This window comes from Notothenia coriiceps, unplaced genomic scaffold (genome assembly GCF_000735185.1).
Source record: "Notothenia coriiceps isolate Sejong01 unplaced genomic scaffold, NC01 NC01_scaffold00037250, whole genome shotgun sequence".
Taxonomy (NCBI): domain Eukaryota; kingdom Metazoa; phylum Chordata; class Actinopteri; order Perciformes; family Nototheniidae; genus Notothenia; species Notothenia coriiceps.
In genome coordinates, this window is record NW_011369951.1 from 12,640,257 (window position 1) to 12,646,980 (window position 6,724).

General features: G+C 41.3%; 1 long non-coding RNA gene across 1 annotated transcript in view; it reads left to right on the forward strand.

Annotated features, from left to right (window-relative positions):
- Positions 1 to 2,438: 2,438 nt before the first annotated feature.
- Positions 2,439 to 6,724, forward strand: part of LOC104966978 (uncharacterized) — a 13,089-nt gene continuing 8,803 nt past the window's right edge. Inside the window, exon 1 of the long non-coding RNA XR_800709.1 lies at positions 2,439 to 2,452. This is a non-coding gene — a long non-coding RNA (uncharacterized lncRNA). The remainder of the gene's footprint in view (positions 2,453 to 6,724) is intronic.

The window sequence follows — 6,724 nt, forward strand, 5'->3', positions numbered from 1 at the left end:
TCTCTTTCTCTCCGCCACCTCCTTCTCTCCCTCCCATTTCTCCCTGTGATCTGGAGCGTGTTTGTATACACAAATCCCTGGCATTCACGCAGATTTCATGCTCAGAGTAAATAATTAACACCCAGACAAGGCATGAAATCTGAATAATCACCGTCATTTTCTCTCGACAACAAGAGATACGCAGAACATACACAACAGAAAAGTTTACAATAGCAACGCTCGGAAAACATCCCACCCCTGCCTGCTTGAGAAACAGGACCCTGGGGTAATATTCTCAAAAGCGCATTAATGTGCAAAATACTTAAAGCTCTGCACCGCCTCCAATTGACACAGAAGACTTAAACCTCATTTAACAAGTCAAGCACACTGCAGCTCGCACAGCCCTTTGAAAAAAAAAAAAAAAAATCCCTTGAAGACGGAAGACATTTTTCTGTCGGCTTTAAAACATTTACAGAGCGTGTTTTTTTCCTGCGTGTGAGTGACAGCAATCTCCGACACCAAGGGGATAAATAAAGGATAATGCTTGTTGTTTGTGAACCTCATTTCTGTGAGAGCCTTTGTTATATTATATATGTGTCCATCTTTACTGTCTGTTACACAAGTCTGCTTTCATTCGACATAAAGAAGGAGATATGTAACAATAAGATTAACCTTCATGGGTGCGGTTATGTAGCTATTTGTATTTTCAGTCAAAACATCTGGGTACATTTTAATAGCCCACTAAAAGATCTAAGAGGGTGAATGTGTGTGGATTTGTATTGGGGTATTCGAATCTGTGTTAAAATAAACCACATGTTTCAAGCATGCTGAAAGAAGCCCTCAGATATGCGGCGAATTTAACCACAGAGCAAATGGGCAAGACCGCTCGTTTAACATTACAATTAATTAAATCCATTCTCCAAATGAGCAGTGGCAAATGAAAGATGATTTGCACATGCTTATCTTCTCGGGTTTATACACCCCCCCCCTGCCCGTTTCTCATCACCAGCTCTATAGATACCAGAAGTGCTCCTTTCAAGCACCAGATTGTCATACATTGTGTGCGAAATGCTTAGTCTTAATTTATTCCTGTTGTGGAAAATAACTGTGAGGTGAAGATCTCAATACGATCAGCGAAAAAATATTTTTAATTTGATAAGCTACTAAAGATTTTAATTATGCTGGTAATGGAGAACATTGGCCTAATGAGGCGGAGGACTCCGGAGAGACGCAGGGGCTAAGAACTGTGAAATGAGTCTGATAGGATTGCTGTAAATTCACACTAGATCGTTTGCATATCAAAGAGCAGGAAATGAGTACAGGACAAATCAATAACCTTTCCACGTTCCAAGGAGCGTCTTTCCTCATTGGAATATCTCAACACGCCCGCTCCATTCTGCCGGCCTGTATTCTCCCGTATTCTCTTCAACGCCTTGATGTGCTCTAATCGAAGCGCACGTCCATGACAGGCTAAACATGCTTAATATTGCGCTCTGTGTTACAGCATGCTAATCCACCGAGTGCTCATTTGCCATTGCATTTTTCAAAGGATCCATTGTTGTTTCGACGCTTTAACTTTGGAGTCAAAGTTTTTTTTCTGTGTCTATGAAAGCTGGTCTTGAAGTGGAAGGTCACCGTTGATGCGAGTGTCCTGTGCTCCGACAGTGGGAACAATCATTTTCCCCCCACTTGGTGCCCGGTGACAGTGGGCGATGTATTTTTAGCCGATGTGCTTGACAGGGCGGCCCACACTGGCTCAATTACCCAGCAGTCCCGGTGACCCCGACGCCACTGTTTACTCAGATGAAACCGCAGCGGATAGAGCGGTCTGATGAGAGAGGTAACGGAGTGGGACCAGGCTGTCTCCTCCTGGATCTAGTCCTTAGTTTTATTGCTCGTCCCTCTCCCTACTCCTACCTAACCCTAACCTCTTCAAACCCAACAACAGCTATGGCTCATGATTCCACATAAATGACAATAAAATGTCATTACAGAAACGTCTCGGAGGGTATTATATTTTGTGTTTGGGGCGAAATGCTCTCCATCTGATTACTGTGGGACACATAATGACATTGATCTGGAAACCCTCTTCCTCGGGTCCCCCGGTTTGTTCGTCCTTTAAATGCCGGATTGGTTTATCTTTCCCCTTTCCATTTTTCAACACAACTGTTCCGCTCATTACGGCCGGGAAACACGGACAGGCACTTTAAAAAATGTATGTTGTTGGGACACTTGATTGATCACCGGTCTCCCAACTCAATTTCACCTCGGCAGGTAGCTCTGGCACACCGACAGGCCGAGCTCTTCAACCTTTTCCCGTCCTTGTCCCCCTGCACCCAGGTGACCATGTTCAAGCAAGCAGAAAGTTGATTTAAGGTTCATAATGACATCAGTTGTAGGCCATCATCCCCCCCCAAATAAAAAATGGCCCCTAGTGCTCCGGGCTCTTTAAACCGAGCTGTTACTCCTCGGGGTGCCGTGGGGGGACAGTGACATCGCTATTAGTTTATTGTTCCGCCGGGCTGGGACCTTTACTGCACCCCTGTTTATGTTTCCGTAATCACCGGCCTGCTGATATGCACCCCTTAGGCCTGAAATATGTCCTGTCCTAATGCCGCAGGAACTATTACCAGTAGCCCACTGCTGGACGTATCAATCACTGACAGGTCAGCCGCATTACCCGCCGCTGTCCCCGATGTGCCGCTGCTCCTTGAGCACTTCATGGCTCGCCACGTTCTTTGCTTTCATATTACCGACAAATTTGTCTTGTCACTGTCCCACTGGCCTCTCCCAGACAGCTTAAATGATGTTGTGCAGCTTCAAGAACTCACTCTCTTGCAGAGCGACCTCGCAGGGTGAGCATAAACACACACACACACACACCTGAGCAACACGAGCAGCCACTGACTCACTTATCAGGTCAAGAGGACAGGCTTTTTGTGAGATGGGGGAGGGTAGGGTGGATCACATTTTATATTTATGAGAGTTATATCCTCCCCAAACACGTCGTGGTAATTTATAACAGATAGCGTCTGGCCGCTTCCAACACTTTGAACATTAACGTCAAAAGAATTTACGACGACAGAAACAAATTACACTCCAGATAATGTGAGCAATTGTTTTTCACTCAAAACCGCTATCTGCGAGGTTTGTACTTAATTAGTAAGAACGGCTGATTCAAATGCATTCCTTCAGTCCGTCGTTTTAGCAGGGAAACATGACAGTAATCTGTCTCAGTCGATGATGCTACTCAGCAGGAGACTGATGAAAAAATGAGCTTGGTACTATATGAAACACAACTGCAGATTACACACCTGCTTGCATTGCATTACTCTGTTACAGTGACCTGTTATCTGAAAACCCTTTGTTCCCTTTTTTGTCTCTGCACATGGGAAAATAATACACTGGCTTCCTAAATCAATCATATGGATATCTACACTTTGTAACGAAGGAAATAATCAGTTAAAAAGTCATGCCAATTTACTGCCCCCTCCCCCTGCAACTTTGAATCCATAATCAGCGGGACCCAAACGGAGCAGATCAACTCATCACTTCCAACGCCGTGCTAACTGCTAGCTGAGTATTGCAGATTAGATCTGGGCACCACAGGCCCTGGCCCGCTGATGCATGAAAGAGTTTAGTGATGTGGAAAACAGAAAGGTCATCAATAACTTCAAACAGTCAAGCAGAAAATGTGTAGGATAGGAAGACAAACCGAGGGGGCCTGGAGCACAAGAAGCCCGAGTGTTGCAACAGCTGTAGGAGGCACGGAGTTTACCGTCGACGGATACGCAAACCAACCAGGTTCAACCGGTTGTCAGAAAAGGGCAACACTGACTGAACATTCCAGACCTTAGAGAAATTTGCATACAACTCACTTCAAATTGTTGGCTGAATGGGGAAACATTCCTCAGAACCAGTTATTACCAGTCTTTTCAGTCTATGTTACTTAATACCTTTTACTGCATTGTTATGAGACTTTAATCACTAGTTTATTTTTAGATTCAGATAATAAGCTGATACAAACATTAAAATCCCAAAGTTTATCTCCCAAACCCCCCCCCCCCTGTCCAAAAGCCTCCATTGGACTCCTTCGTTTACTTCCAGAACATAGTGACATCACTAAGCAACCCTTGTGCTTCTATTGGCTAGCGCTCCAACACATTGTACGTGATAGACTAACAGGCGGGAAATCGCTAAGCGGTTGACCAATCACAACAGAGCCGGCCTGTTGTTCTGATGCAATTGATTATTTAAACCCAATTGCTTTAACAGTTCACTCATGAGAAAGTGAATTAAAAAGTGAAAAGAGGTTTGAGTTAAAGACACCAAGTCTTTTGATAAAGTGAGATGCCTCACAGGTATTTGGTGTTGACACAGTGTAAACAGGATGTTCTTAGACTGTTGTGAAATCCATCAGCAATACAGTTATACAATAGCAATATCACCACAAAATGCTTTACTCAAGGGGTGTGTGTGTTTGCCAGACATCTGACACACACACAACGCGGCGCTCCACGCCTGTGCCCATGGCGATCGTTTGCGGGTGGAGGAGTGATTCCATACCCAGTCCAAACAATAACACCACTGTACAAACCCTGTTTGTGTTTGCCTATTACCTAACCACCCCCCCACTCCCCAACCCTCACCGTTTTTTATCGCTCTTATCTTGTTATTTCAAAACTGTTTGTCTTAGCTGGGAATGAATAGTCAATGTCATGTTCTGAAACCTTTATGACGGCTTCTTTGTCACGAGGGGACCACTCCTTAACAAAATATTAAAAGGATGAATAAAGAAATAAACTTCCTGGCCAAACAACAAATATTGACTCCCTATCGAGTAACAGGCGCTTTCACAATGACAAGTTCACGGGCAGTTTAGGAACAATAGATCCAGTCTTCCTAAGGCTGAAGGAGACTGCCACCAGGATACCACTCACAGGGCAGAGGGTTCAAGGGCAGAGCATGGACACTCTGAACACTGGCGTTTTAATACTTCTATAGTCCAGGATGATACAAACAATTCCCCTCTGTGGGACAAATAAAGTTATTCTGATTCTGAAAACAGTAAAAAATAGGGCAACAACTAAGAGATGTTCCATTAAAATTACAATTATTTTATAAACCAGGTTAAACGTTCATCTCGGTTTCTAAAATTCAGAGGTGATGTTTTTAAATATCTTGTTTTTTCGCTCAAAAACCTAAAGATCTTCAATTAATTGTGATATCAAACAGAAAAGGTAGAAGAACTCCATATATTAGTCGCTGAAAACTGCTTTTTTTTAAAGCATTAAAGCAGTTAATAAATCATCAAAAATAATTTTTGATATTTGTTCCTTCCAGTAACAAATTGATTGAATTCACTAATCTAAGATAAAGTGTGGCACACCACAATGAACCTGCAGTAAACAGTGAACCCGGAGGGATTATACATTTTTTAATAAGTAAGTGTTTAGTTAGGATTTATGGTAGGTGTGTCCTGAGCCACTAAAACCACACACAGTATTTGGTTTCAGACTAAAGTGCTACGTTGTTCACTTTGACTAAGCAAATATGAACAGGTTTTGCTGCAGAGCAATAACAGTAGCATATAAAACACTCAAAACATTTGAAGAAATACATTAGTAGTTTCTGCAATTTATACCTTATCTAACTAAACATTTCAATTATTTTGGAGTATTTTCCTTATTATAAAAAAAATAAACTTCACAAGGTTTGTTCAGCGGCGTCGCATAACGTACGATCCTTATCGTATTGGTACGATCATTTGGACATTTTGCCATATTGCACCATAATTTGAGTATTTTAACGCTTATAATTAATAGTGTGTTCCAGTCTGCACTCTCTATTCAGGGTTCATACACTTTTTCACCAATGACTTCTCCATGACCTTTACCTAATTTTCCATGTCCAAAAAAATTACTCTTTCTCAGCGATACCACTGAAAATGGTTTATTTTAACATGGAACAGGAAAATAAGGTCTGCATATGAAACATGTTGTGCCTATCTAAAACAAATCCATACGATACAGTATTTATTATCATTATAGTATTACTATTTCGGCGATTAGATAAAATATAAATTATATTTCATGCAATTTTAGTTAAATTTCCATGACTTTTTCAAAACTTTGGAAAAAATATTGTTTTCCAAAGTTTTCCAGGGCCTGGAATTAGCATTTTGAATTTCCATGACTTTTCCAGGTTTTTAATGACCGTAAGAACCCTTTTTATTTCATCTTTAAGTTATTGACCGAGTTGCAGTACGTTATAGAGAATCCAAGACACTGTTAAAGGTTCTCTAGAACTGGGCAAGGTTTGGAAACCTTTTTTAATTAAACAAAAGGTTTTCAAAAGGTGGCGAGCTAACCTTACATTTGTCGTAGCAGTTATCTTTCGAGATGGTCACCTTGAACTGAGGGGTCAAGACATTACTTGGTGCTTCATTCTCGTGGGATGACAGGATCACAGGTAATCTCGTTGTGAGTACATAGAGATCTTACAAAGTAGATTCGAATATATAATCGGTTCGATGAGTATTATTTAATATAATTTTATATATATAATTCACTCCAGTTATTGGGCGCTTCTTTTATTTGTATTTACCAGTAAAATGTTTTGCATAAAGTTTCTGAAGAAACTGTATGGATGTTTAGATCACACTAAATTGTCTAAAATCTGTATCGAAACCATCACCTGTCTTCTTCTTTTTTATAGCATATATATACTTAGATCTCTTCCACGA